At 36.1% G+C, this 13,741-nt stretch overlaps 1 protein-coding gene across 1 annotated transcript in view; it reads right to left on the bottom strand.

Annotated features, from left to right (window-relative positions):
- Positions 1–11,466, bottom strand: part of LOC134652947 (dual oxidase) — a 60,198-nt gene extending 48,732 nt beyond the window's left edge. Inside the window, exon 1 of the mRNA XM_063508185.1 lies at positions 11,257–11,466. The gene's annotated coding sequence lies outside the window, so the exon portion shown is untranslated. The remainder of the gene's footprint in view (positions 1–11,256) is intronic.
- Positions 11,467–13,741: the final 2,275 nt, after the last annotated feature.

The following is a 13,741-nucleotide window of genomic DNA, read 5'->3' as shown; positions in this document are numbered from 1 at the left end:
TCTAAGTAGATCAAAAAAGCAAAAGAATACTGCGAACTACAAATGATTCAACAAAGGATTATGAAATGCAACAGGTAAAAGGGCAGGCGGCCTAGCCAAGGTGACGATCGCTTGCGCTTCGCCATCGAATTGCTTTGTGTATCTCTATCACTCTTCCATATAGTGGGACAGTGACAGTTGCGTTTCGACCGCTACGAAGCGTAAGCGATTGGCACGTTGGCTACGCGGTAACTATTTACCCATGTAGGTGAACACGGTCACCGGTAAGCTTTATATAGACGTGATTGTAGGCAGATAACCATATTTGCTGAATCGTCGAGAATCGAGACATATTCATATCACTTGAAAAAGTATCTGGGTGACCTAACGTTGCTTGCATCATTAAAACGAATACAATTTAATTTTGTTCTTCTAGATCTGATAAATTTGTTGTGTCCTTTTTAAAAATATTGTTTTTCCACACTCTTCTTTCGGGTGATTAGGTCAATAGTACGGCCCTTCTGAGGTGAACTTTTCGCTTCAAACCTTAATCTTCCAAACAAAGGCCATTGTCTCTATTATCGCAAAGCCACTAGCTCCAGACTTAGCACGCGCCAGTACAACATTCATATTGAAAAACAACCGGTATCGTCATAGTATTAAGGTTCAGATTTAATGTCACTGATATTCTAGATATTACGTTTTGGTAGTGTAGGACGATAGACCGCCCCGAAGCGATACGGCACTCATATTATTTTGATACTTAGTGTAGTGTTAAAAATAAAACGTGGTTATTTATTATATTGTTTTATTTAAATTATTAGCTTGCGGTGGTAAATGTAATGGTAAATGTAAACCACGTTTCATTTTTAGCACCACACTAAGTATCAAAATAATATGAGTGCCGTATCGCTTCGGGGCAGTCTATCGTCCTACACTACCAAAACGTAATATCTAGAATATCAGTAACATTAAATTTGAACCTTAATACTATGACGATACCGGTTGTTTTTCAAAATGAATGTTGTACTGGCACGTGCTAAGTCTGGAGCTAGCGGTTTTGCGATAATAGAGACAATGGCCTTTGTTTGAAAGATTAAGGTTTGAAGCGAAAAGTTCACCTCAGAAGGGCCGTACATAAAAAAGGTTTTTGTAAAGCATTGGAATAATGTGCAATATTGGTGTTTACTAAGACAATATATTTTTATAAATATTGACTTAGCAATAAATTAAACAATACTTTTTTTTAATTTTAACTCCAAAATTGTGTCTCGTCTTTAAATTAAAAATATATATATCTGTTTTCCGAATTTACTAAGTCATACCCCGAAGTTAACGGATTTTATAAAAAACACCGTATAGAGAGAGGTATAATTATCTACCTAAGGTATAAAATGTTATTCAATAACCAGTTACTGATAAAAAATCGCCAATGACCTTCTTACATAATTAGACCAATGAATAATTAATTATCTACCTACTCAAGTTTATATTCCGTTTTTGGTATTTATCATACCTATATAATTCGTTTTTAAAGTTAAGGGTAGTTGAAATTGAAGACTTAGCATACCTACCTACTTAAATCGTTTTTAAAGGGTAGTTTGAAATTGAAGACTATTATGGGTTAGGTATAAAAAGAAACAACACTGGCGGACGGGTCTCTTTGGTTGCTGAGCCGTGCTAGCGAACGGTTGTCATAAGCCGAGATTATTGTGAATTGGAAAGATTATTGTGAATTGGTACAAGACAAGAAAATATCTTCAAGAATGTTGTTATTTTACAATTTTTAGATCTCAAAACGATTTTGAAACGATCTTAATACGATAATTTAACGTAAAAGTGACATTGGTTGCCCGAATTGAGCTGCAAAAGATATCTAGTTGAAATGTAAACCAGGGATGTTGCGAACATCCGCATCCGCATCCGCAACCGCGGAACATCCGCATTATTTTCAACATCCGCATCCGCATCCGCATCCGCATAAAATCGATGCGGAGCTTATGCGGATGCGGATGTTGAACAAGTCGGTACAGGAACGTCTTAGCGGCGGCGTAAGTGCTAGGTAATTTCGTCATTACCTATAACGAAATCGTCTAGATCCAGAAAAGTCGGCGAAGTTACTGTTTATTAAATATAACGCACCTATATTCTTGCTCAAATACTAAACGTTTGTTTTTTTAATAAAAAGATACTAAAAATGTAATATTTGACGTTTTCTAAGTACCTAATCTTGACATCCGCATCCGCATCCGCATCCGCGGATGTGAGCCTTTAAAAATCCGCATCCGCATCCGCATCCGCGGATGTCAAAAAATCTGCATCCGCAACATCCCTGATGTAAACTACCAAGTATCTAGTGCATATCGTATCGTTCTCTTCGCTAGAACGGGTCTTGTTTTCCGAATACCGCGGTCTTGCACCTGCCTGGATACTTGTTATGTGATTATGATTTATCTAACTCGTTTGTATATAAATGCCCCTATCTAAAAGGTTAAAAAACATTTACTAAGCGACGATAAATTAAAACACATAAACGATAAAAAGCTAAAACTAAACTTTGTAACACTACACGATATACATTCTCGACTATGATTTGCAAAGGGGAGCGTATAAAATAGAATCATGATGCGTGAGGTTTATTTTTAGGGTTCCGTACCTCAAAAGGAAAAAACGGAACCCTAATAGGATCACTCGTGCGTCTGTCTGCCTGTCCGTCCGTCTGTCACAGCCTATTTTCTCCGAAACTAATGGACCAATTAAGTTGAAATTTGGCACACATGTAAGTTTGTGACCCAAAGATGGATGTGTAACGTAAATAAATGAATTTTAAATATGGAGGCCATTTTTGGGGGGTAAATGAGAAAATTTAAAAATAAAGTTTTTTTCTAATTTTAGGATTAATAGTTTAGCAGTTATTCAAGAAAATAGGCAAAAAATAACCATCTCCGAAACTACTGGATCTAAAATTTTGAAAAAAAATACACAAAATAGTTCTTTACCTATAGATGACAGGAAAACCTATTAGAAATGTGCAGTCAAGCGTGAGTCGGACTTAATGTACGGAACCCTTGGAACGCGAGTCCGACTCGCCCTTGGCCAGTTTTTTGTAAAATGCATAATTATATAAATGTGGAGGCCATTTTTGGGGGGTAAATGAGAAAATTAAAAAATAAAGTTTTTCAAACTATATCGTGTTACATCTATAGGTATCAAATAAAAGAGCTCATTGTAAGAATCTCAAATATATATTTTTTATAATTAAAAAAAAAAAAGCGCTGAAGCGCTGGTGGCCTAGCGGTAAGAGCGTGCGACTTGCAATCTGGAGGTCGCGGGTTCGAACCCCGGCTCGTACCAATGAGTTTTTCGGAACTTATGTAGGTACGAAATATCATTTGATATTTACCAGTCGCTTTTAGGTGAAGGAAAACATCGTGAGAAAACCGGACTAATCCCAATACGGGCCTAGTTTACCCTCTGGGTTTGTAAGGTCAGATGGCAGTCGCTTTCGTAAAAACAGGTGCCCACGCCAATTACTGGAATTAGTTGCCAAGCGGAGCCCAGGCTCCCATGAGCCGTGGCAAAATGCCGGGACAACGCGAGGAAGATGATGATATTTTTTATAATTTTAGGATTAATAGTTTAGCAGTTATTCAAGAAAATAGGCAAAATATGATCATCCCCTCCCCCTCCCCCCCCTTATCTCCGAAACTACTAGGTCTAAAATTTTGAAAAAACTGGCCTAGTGCGTTCCGCACTATCAACAAAAAATAGAGCAAAACAAGCAAAAAACGGTCACCCATCCAAGTACTGACCCCGCCCGACGTTGCTTAACTTCGGTCAATAATCACGTTTGTTGTATGGGAGCCCCACTTAAATCTTTATTTTATTCTGTTTTTAGTATTTGTTGTTATAGTGGCAACAGAAATACATCATCTGTGAAAATTTCAACTGTCTAGCTATCACGGTTCGTGAGATACAGCCTGGTGACAGACGGATGGACGGACGGACGGACGGACGGCGGAGTCTTAGTAATAGGGTCCCGTTTTTACCCTTTGGGTACGGAACCCTAAAAAATACACAAAATAGTTCTTTACCTATAGATGACAGGAAAACCTATTAGAAATGTGCAGTCAAGCGTGAGTCGGACTTAATGTACGGAACCCTTGGAACGCGAGTCCGACTCGCACTTGGCCGGTTTTTTTATTACATCCTAGGTACTCATTATACTCATAGGCCAGACCTGTTTCATGTTTGTAGATTTATACATTTCTAAAATATAATTCAGATTTCAATGGGTTTCTCAAAAAGCATGCCACTTTTGACCACACCACATTAACTAATTATCAGCATCAAAAAACAATAATTTTATCATAATGATGTATTTGCATAATTAGAAAAGTAAAAAAAAAAACAGTATATGTTTTAATAATATTTATAACAGTGTGTCAATCAATAATAAAAAAAAGTCAAACGAAGGGGCATAACTTTGGTTAAGTATGTAGTAATTTTCGCAATTTGCATGTCTTGTCAGTTTGCATCTTATTTCTTAAATACTCACTTACCCGACTTTTCAACGCGTATTTGCATAAAAAATATATTATTATTATGTGTTTGGTTGGTAAACATTAGTGGTTTGTTAAAAAAAAACAAAATAGTGTCTATGTTAGGTGAGCCGCTCGAGACTCCGAGAGTAAATCTCATGTTGCACAACAAGGATATGTGGGGCAAGCGCTCGACTCGAGGCAGCCTGCCGTATTCGAACTTCAAGATATTCACAAGAGACACGTACTATATCCATTCTAGATACGTTATAGTTTAGATATCAACTAGTTCTCTTTTGCAGCGCAATTCGGGCAGCCAATGTCACTTTTGCGTTAGATAGAGTTAGATATCTATCAGATGTGAATTGGATTTCTAAGTCATATCCTGTGGAAATCGTTCAAGTGTATCTCCAGAATCGCGCAAATGTCAAATTTGACAGGTTAGATCTTAAACTTAATTATCGTTATCGAGGGCATGGCATGAGTGGTGGGGATAACTGACAGAACGGGATAGTCTTATGTATCTTTCACTAGGAATAGCAGAGAAAGCGCTATTATTGTTTGTCTTTGTCACAGTCTCATATTTTTTTATTCCCCACCGTAGTTTATGGTGGGATACAAACAATGCGTAAACGTCAAATTGGTGTGAAACATATGAACAGTGCAAAGATTATCAGGAAAAATATTGAAATCAGTGTTTCGTGTGCATGTAGTAGTACTTAACAATTCAACAAATATGGTGAATTGCTCAGTTTTGCGCTGTACAAGTGACTGCCGGCAAAAACAGGACAACGTAACATTTCACAGGTAAATACAGTATTTTATACTTCGGTCACATTATCATGATTAGTAACAGCATCCTACAATCTATATCAATTAAAATCTGAGTAGAAAAAGCATTTACAATAAATAATAACTCGGGTAAAAAAATTAACCTACAAATATTTCCTGATAAATTAACCGACCAAATTACGTACGCATATTGACAGTAAGCCGTCACCCTTTTAATAACGTGTATTCAATTTAGTCGCATTGCTATTATTCGAGGGATACCAGCCCGTGATGCATACAATTACCCCAAAATTCGGGTATTTTGTATTTTAATAACATTTTTATAAATAATTTTGCTGTAGAACTGGACATATACGAACAATAAAATTGAACTGTGTTTAAATTAGAATGTAAATTATATTTATTTAAGCATTACGGATTCTTTCTAACGTTTTGCCACGACTCAGAGAATCTAATTGATATGCTGCAGGCACTAATTCTTAATTTTGCAATAAGAGTGACAGATTACAAAACGAATATTTCGTTTATTACCTCCAGATTTCCACAAGATGCAGGCACGCGTGCTAAATGGATTTTAGCAACCGGAAGGAGAAACTGGGCACCCACGCAAAACTGCCGAATATGCTCAAAGCATATTACGAAAACCTACCTTTTCTATTTCTTCATGTGGCACACAGTATGCTAAAAATTCTTTCTTTAGGCGTACTTGTAATATGTATAATGAATCGCTTAATGATATAGACATTTTTGTTCATAGTTTGTCCGTTTTCAAGAATAAAGTTCGGCATATTTACTAGTAATTGAAAAATTGTTTCAAGTAAATATTTTGCATTGTTTTCTTACTTTATTTGCGTGTTGTACTCACAACTATACCTACGGGTAATTTATAATTAAGTAACCTATTTACTTTTCATTGTAATAGTCAACTTAGTAACGTATGAAACTTTAGGCCTATTTTTAGTCATTTTTGTAAGACTTATTTGTAAAAGGCTGTTTGTTTTCTAAATAAAAAAAAAAGAAAAGAAAATTGGCCCAATGATATTTTATTTATCGCTGCGTCTTACGTAGGCGAACAACTTGCGACCGTGATTAAAATTACCCCAATATTTGATAATATTGGGGTAATTTTTAACTATATGGTATCCCCGGGTTTGTGACGTCATCTATGTCTATCCCTTACGGGGGCACGCGGTAGGCCACATCTATAGAAATACTACCATCTATGATCGTTATCGTATCTTGGTGATGTCTAAAAGATATCTAATAGATGTCTATTTCAAAATCCGAACCGGGCCCAGCGTCTTCTCGATGGTATGCAGCTATGAATGTTCTTAAATATAATGCATTTCTTTAAAGAAATACTATGTTTAACTTGCATACCAACCAAGTAAAATAGGTAGGTACCCCATAAATATTAAGTTCGTTATATTTTAACGTATAATATTTAACAGTGTGTGACAGTCACTTGTTCGAGTTTCGAATATGGTATGTACTTGCTTACTATTTAAGGATTTGGTTATAAATTCGAAATATGTTATTAAGTAAAATTTTATAAACTTTTAATCGTGCTTAGAAAAACGCATTTCCACACAAGTTCTAGGTAGTTATTTATTTGTGATAATTAATACGAAGATGATGATTGTGAGTGTTAAATATCCGCAGGATCACATGAAATGTGATACCGGTTCTATATTACGCTGTCTGGCTATTATTAAAGCAGATTTAAATAAAAATAAGATTAATTTAATTAAGCGTGTTCTTGGAACTTTTGTTATTTTTTTGTTTTAACTTTACTTTAAAGCTAATAATATCTGGGTGACCAAGCTTTGCTCGGAAAACATATAAAAACTCGAAAATGCGCATTTTCCCAGAGATAAGACCTAGCTAGATCGATTTTTCGCCCCCGAAAACCCCCATATAGCAAATTTCATCGAAATCGTTAGAGCCGTTTCCGAGATCCCCGAAATATATATATAAATAAATATATAAATAAACAAGAATTGCTCGTTTAAAGGTATTAGATATACAAAATATATATTTTTACATGTTTCCCATCGAACGAAGAAAAGTTACCTAACAAAGTAGCAATTGCTATCAATACTTAAATAAATTGATAAAACAATTAATTTAAGAGCAAACCGCACACCACAAATTACCATCATTTGTATCTTTCAAACGACTATATTACCTTAAGGTTTGAATGATCGAGCCGAAATCGTTCCATAACTACTTGCAGAGATTATTTCTCATGATGGGCCGATAAGCGGCTGAATTACTAAATAAAATAATGGGCGGTCATGTATAATTGCGCTTAGGCAACGGCGTGAATTTGACCCATAATTGTTTGCCGTCAAGGACGATTACCAAATGCTTGCATTGTGCGCACGGAGATCTTCCATAAGTACACTTTGAGCTGCATGTTTAACTAACGGAAATGCTTAAAGAGCCTACATATGACGTGAAGAAAAGAATAAAATAACAATGTTTACGTGAAGCAAGCAGGACAGAACGATTGCAACAGTTACATTACATAGTGAATTCGTATTTTACTTGTATTACACTTACCTACAATATACTATGCACTAGCTTACACTTAGCTATGTTATGACATATAAATCCCATCAAAAACATTACATGTAAAAAGGTGCCAGTCTCGCACCGCTTTTACTACAAAAAAATTTGAGATATAATGTGAAACCAAGTCGGTTATTTTTATTTTAATCAGTGCCAGGGGGTGTTAAAACCGTATCAATAAGATATCTTTAATTTGTAATACGTATAATGACTTGGCCATCGCACGGCTGCGTAATGACATAAGGATCATCGACACCTATTAAAAATAATTCTAATTGAACATAACGCTAGCGCTAATTGCAGTTTGAGCATTACACATATTTACGAGTACGGTACGAGTAAAGCATTATGTGCGATTGCCAAGTCATTATATGTATTACAAATTAAAGATATCTTATTGATACGCTTTTAACACCCCCTGGCACTGATTAAAATAACCGACTTGGTTTCACATTATATCTCAAAACTTTTTTGTAGTAAAAGCGGTGCGAGACTGGCACCTTTTTATATGTAATGTTTTTGATGGGATCTCATCTCTTTTTGTAGACAGTCCTTCTTTTCGGGTACTCATACCCATACTATGTATACACATGTCATATTTAAACACATCTTCATTCATACTCACATCGTACATCGTTGTGTACCTTTACTTTACCTACTATTTGTACGAACTGCAACAGTAACTTTGTAATATCATATATTTATATGGGATTACCAACTTACTTATGCAGTTCTTAGATCTTTAATACGTGATTGATATTTGCAATATTTTTAGGTTTTCTATGGCTTGATAAGCTAAAAACTACTTATGTTTAAAATTTGAAACTTGTGGGTATGCTAGAAGTATGAGATCGAGAATGATGATCGGTGAGTGTATAAGTGAGTGAGTGAGTGAGTGTGTCAGTGTCGAAACTAAGGAACTTTGACGTACAATAATTCTTAAACTACAAGTTCAGATTTAATGTTTTTGAGAATGTATCTTAAGCATGTTAAGCCCTATATGTCACTGAAAATTCAGGGTTCTAGCTTCAGCCAGCAGCACAAAATTACAGGACGTCGAAAATGGCCTGAATCGCTTCGAGAAAAGGATGGTACGGCCGCGTGCCTCTTTGTTTTGCTCGACTTGGCGGGGACACTGCCGTGCCCCCAGATATAAAAAAAAGCATTTATTTAATCTACGAGTATTGATATTTTTCCGTCATATTCAAATCTGAGGAAACGGTGTCTAAATTGGCAACCTTAATTTGGAAAATTTAAGAAACCGAAAGAATCTGCCCTAGTAGCACGGTCGCATTTTTATCATTTATCACCATGCCTGTCACGTTCTAACAAGTATGTAAGTGCGAAAGTGACGGGCTTAGTGATAGTGGATAAAAAATGGAACCGTGCTGAGCCCGCTGAGACACATACGAGTATTAAACAAGTAGGTACCACACTCTTTCTGAAATCAGTGGTACCGAGTTCGGGTTCAGAAGTCATTGATGATGTAAAAAAAACTTAGAAGCTTAACTCTTTTGTTCGCATTAGGTATTTAAATATTATTACAATTGTCAAATTGTAAAGATGAGTTATTCAAGTATAGATAAATCATGATCACTAACCCATGCAATATAGAACTGGCCTTCGTTTGATGTTAGCGAATCCGAAATTTATGATGACACGTGCGAGCATGGTTGCGCAGGTGATATAGGCTTTTATTTCGATAAGCAAAAAGATGATCTTGATATGAACGTTGCCTTTGTTCGGTCGTTGTTTGAAGGTGTCCCGAGCGTTTTATTTGCCAAACTTCATTGACTTGTGAGTGATGGAGACGATTTAAATCTTAAAATTACCACAATATTTTTTTAATTTTATAGAATTAAGATACGGTACCTGTTATGTCGATTGATCTGGTAAATACTGATTTTAATTTTAGATAAATAAATCCAAATAACCATGTCATGTAGTAGACATTTGTTCTTCAGCTAACACACGCCGTTTCTACGAATCAATTATTCGAGAAATCAATAGGAATCCCATGGCTTGATGATTACTAAAGCAAAGCATTTAATTAACTTACTATGACGACAGGTGAGATTTCTTCAATCTCATCTGACGTCACAATGGTACCATGTTAGCGGTATTTCCTATTTAAATGCAATGCGGTGTTTGCCCTCGCATGCATCATATCATATGCGATTGTAATAGGTCATTGGCAGGATGGCGAAGATCCTTAGTGATTCATGCGGAGTTCCATTGGTTGTGTCTAAGATAGGCAGTTGACATAAAAAACGCTATTTTCTCGATTATGACTTTTATTACAACTCATAAGAGATCATAACTGAATACTTACTCGATTTTATTCCACATATTCGTTACGGTATTGCGTGATAGATCAAGATTCAAGAAGACTATTCGATATTTCGGCGTAGTCAGGCGGAAATTATTTCATCTATGTCACATTAACATGAAAGCGCAAGTAGGTAACGTGAAAGTATTTAGTAACTTAATAAAAATAAAACCGACTTCAAAAAGGATGAAATAAAATATTATTGAAGTTTATGCGTTACCAACTGATATGTTTGAACTCGGTGCCAAGCCAAGTACTATTTTCTTACCCTTAAGGTTGGATTTTTTTTTCCAAATTTATATGGGACCAACTTCAAGGTATACCCTTTCCAATAAAAAAATAATTATCAAAATCGAACTACTCTGTAAAAAGTTATGCGTGGTCATACATAAAAAATATATATATATATATACGCGTCGACTTGAGAACCTCCTCCGTTTTTTTCGTCGGTTAAAAATAGGTAGATTAAGATAGTGGGAGGTGGGAGGAGTCCAGGGAGGGCAAATTGGACCCGCAGCCCGCATGAACCTATTTACTTACTACCTACCCATGTTTAGGATAGCGAAAATGTTTGCTTGGTTAGCATTGCCGCCATAACATAAGTACCTATCTAAAAGTCAATGTACCTACTCGTATTTGTATAGTATTCAATTATAACTATGTCTGCACTTATTTAATATTTATGTAAATATTTATAACATAAAGTTACTCAAAATACACACAAGTCTTTGTTTTCGGTTAGTTATTATAAAAACCTTCTAATGTATAATGTTCGTCTACAGATGAGTACGAAAACAAAATAGTTATTGGACATATATAAGTAATACCTACGAGTTTAAAGCAAGTCAAGAACTACTTAGCTTTGATTTTCGGTAGGTGCGGCCAGAGGTTCGGTAGATGCACAATTTATGCATCGGTCAGTGAATCCTGCAATATATGATCGCGTCCTTGCATTCACTGTGAGACAGAGCCTTATCATCGAATGTCATCGTCTAACTTAGGCTGGACTACGGCTAGTAGAAAGGCAGACACCGAACTCACCTTTAATTATGATTAGGCATCATGCCAATTTGTAATGCTCCTCTATTTGGTACACGCTTGATCACTTCGCTTAAACAATTGAACGAAGAATTTTTGAACACGTTTTTCGCACGAAAACTGTTTACTAAGCGAAAGCTCGCGGATTGCGGAATATGCGGGCGCTGAGGCGATCGGCTCGCGCGCGGCTGCGTGTGAGACTCCGGTAAGACCGTTTCCCCGGCCGGGGTGTCGCGAGGCGAGGAGAAAGTCTCGGCCATGGTGCGCCGCGAGGTGGGGACGTGACGTCTGCAAAACCAACAGACACCTGACCTAATCGATTGAGCATCATTGCGGTGGCTCGCCGGCCACCCGAGCAGATGGTACCTAACGTTACCTACTTTAATGTTTTCTTCCTGGATGAAGATTGTGCCTATAACCCTAATTAATAAAAATCATTATGAGGTATTTAGGATTCGTCTTAATTTCGGCAATAATTGAAATGGATGACGATTGATGGATGCAGTCAATTGTGGAGAAAATGATTATTCTATTCCCGATTAGGGTACTTTACCAGTCATTGCTGCCTGTGCAGAACTATGAGGCTGTTTGTTGTTGCTGAGTTGCTGTCATAGTATTAATGTGCCTTTATTGGTTACCATTTCCATTTTCTGTTTATCGCACTTAAAACAGTTTTAATTAACAATTGAAAAGTGACCTGAATTAACTCTGCCTGTAATAGGTATCTACATGGTATCTACCGTTCTCAAAGTTACAGTAGGAATTCAACGTGAACGAAGCTAACTAAAGTGAAAATAAACATTACGAACACTACCCACTATATTTTGGCCGCCATACGTTTATTTTTTAAGTAGTAGGTACTTACTTTAGACAGTAAAGCTTTTGAATGTTACAAATGAATACGAATGGGCCCGCCGTGGTCGTCGAGTCTGGCTATAACTCAGCCAATTAGTGGTGCTCTCACGGACGCGGCATCCCTAGAGAGTGAGATATCAACTCGTGTGATCGTGTCACGCTACGAAATAATATTGTAAATTAAATAGTTATAGCCGGTATTGATCGTAGGATGTGCCCATGGAACTTGGAGCATCATTACAGTTATAAGCAAAAACACGTAGGCATTGTCTAAAATTAATAGAAAAAATCGGCCAAGTGCGAGTCGGACTCGCGTTCCAAGGGTTCCGTACATTACCCAATTTTTAACAATATAAAAACTAATTAAGTCCGACTCACGCTTGACTGCACAGTTGTAATAGGTTTTCCTGTTATCTATAGGTAAAAAACTATTTTGTGTATTTTTTTCATAATTTTAAACCCAGTAGTTTCGGAGATAAGGCAAAAAATTACCATCCTGGATGGTAATTTTTTGCCTATTTTCTTGAATTACTTCTAATTTGTTTATCCTAAAATTATAAAAAAAAAAATATTTGAGATTCTCATAATGAGCTCTTTCATTTCATATGTAACATGATATAGTTTGAAAAACTTTTTTTTTGTTTTATCGTTTACCCCCCAAAAGTTGCCTCCATGTGTAAAATTCATTTGTTTTCGTTACATGTCCGTCTTTGGGTCACAAACTTACATATGTGTACCAAATTTCAACTTTATTGGGCCAGTAGTTTCGTAGAAAATAGGCTGTGACAAACGGACGGACAGACAGACAGACGCACGAGTGATCCTATAAGGGTTCCGTTTTTCCTTTTGAGGTACGGAACCTTAAAAATGATAATTTCAACCTATAAAAGATGTACAAAAATTACAATATGTACAATCAAAGAATTTAATTTGCAACCCGGTTGTAGTAGTCGCTAGAGACCTCATAATATTGTCACTGTAGTACTATGGGTCTGAAATTAATATAAATTATTTGTCTGTGCCTATGTAAACCAATTACTGTACTGTTATGTTTGTGACCCATATTTATGTATATTGACTATGAAAGTCCAGTCCAAATATTTACGGAACTATTTAAGTTCACACTTACATATAAAAAATATCAAACTATGTATGTATGCATAATATGTGATGAGTTTAGGACATAAAAACTTCTCCGGAACGTCTGTTTTTTCAATGATGGGGTGAGTCAGCGGGCTAGTTGACAAATCGCGCAGTTAGTCGTCGCTCGCATAAAACACATTTATGGCGGTAGTTAGCCGAGCACGGGGTGCGCGTTTTACATGCTCGATGACAGCCACCCACCAGGGACGGATTGCATGCACAGTTGATAAATGGGGCGAAAACTGTTAAGAAATATTTTCACACGTTTGTGTGGAGTTAAGTAGGTATTAGTAACACAAGTAGGTATATGAAACATTATACGTAGAAAAAATATATATATATATCCATTACCTTTTAAAATGTTTATTATGTAAGCTCTAATATAAATTAAGTCGATGTACTTATGAAATGAATAGAATAAAATTAAAATTAATAAATATAAATATTATAGGACATCATACATAAATTGACTAAGCTCCACAGTAAGAAT

Source organism: Cydia amplana, chromosome 12 (assembly GCF_948474715.1).
Source record: "Cydia amplana chromosome 12, ilCydAmpl1.1, whole genome shotgun sequence".
Classification (NCBI taxonomy): Eukaryota; Metazoa; Arthropoda; class Insecta; order Lepidoptera; family Tortricidae; genus Cydia; species Cydia amplana.
The sequence above is the reverse complement of the archived record's forward strand: the minus strand, read 5'-3'. Positions and strand labels throughout refer to the sequence as shown.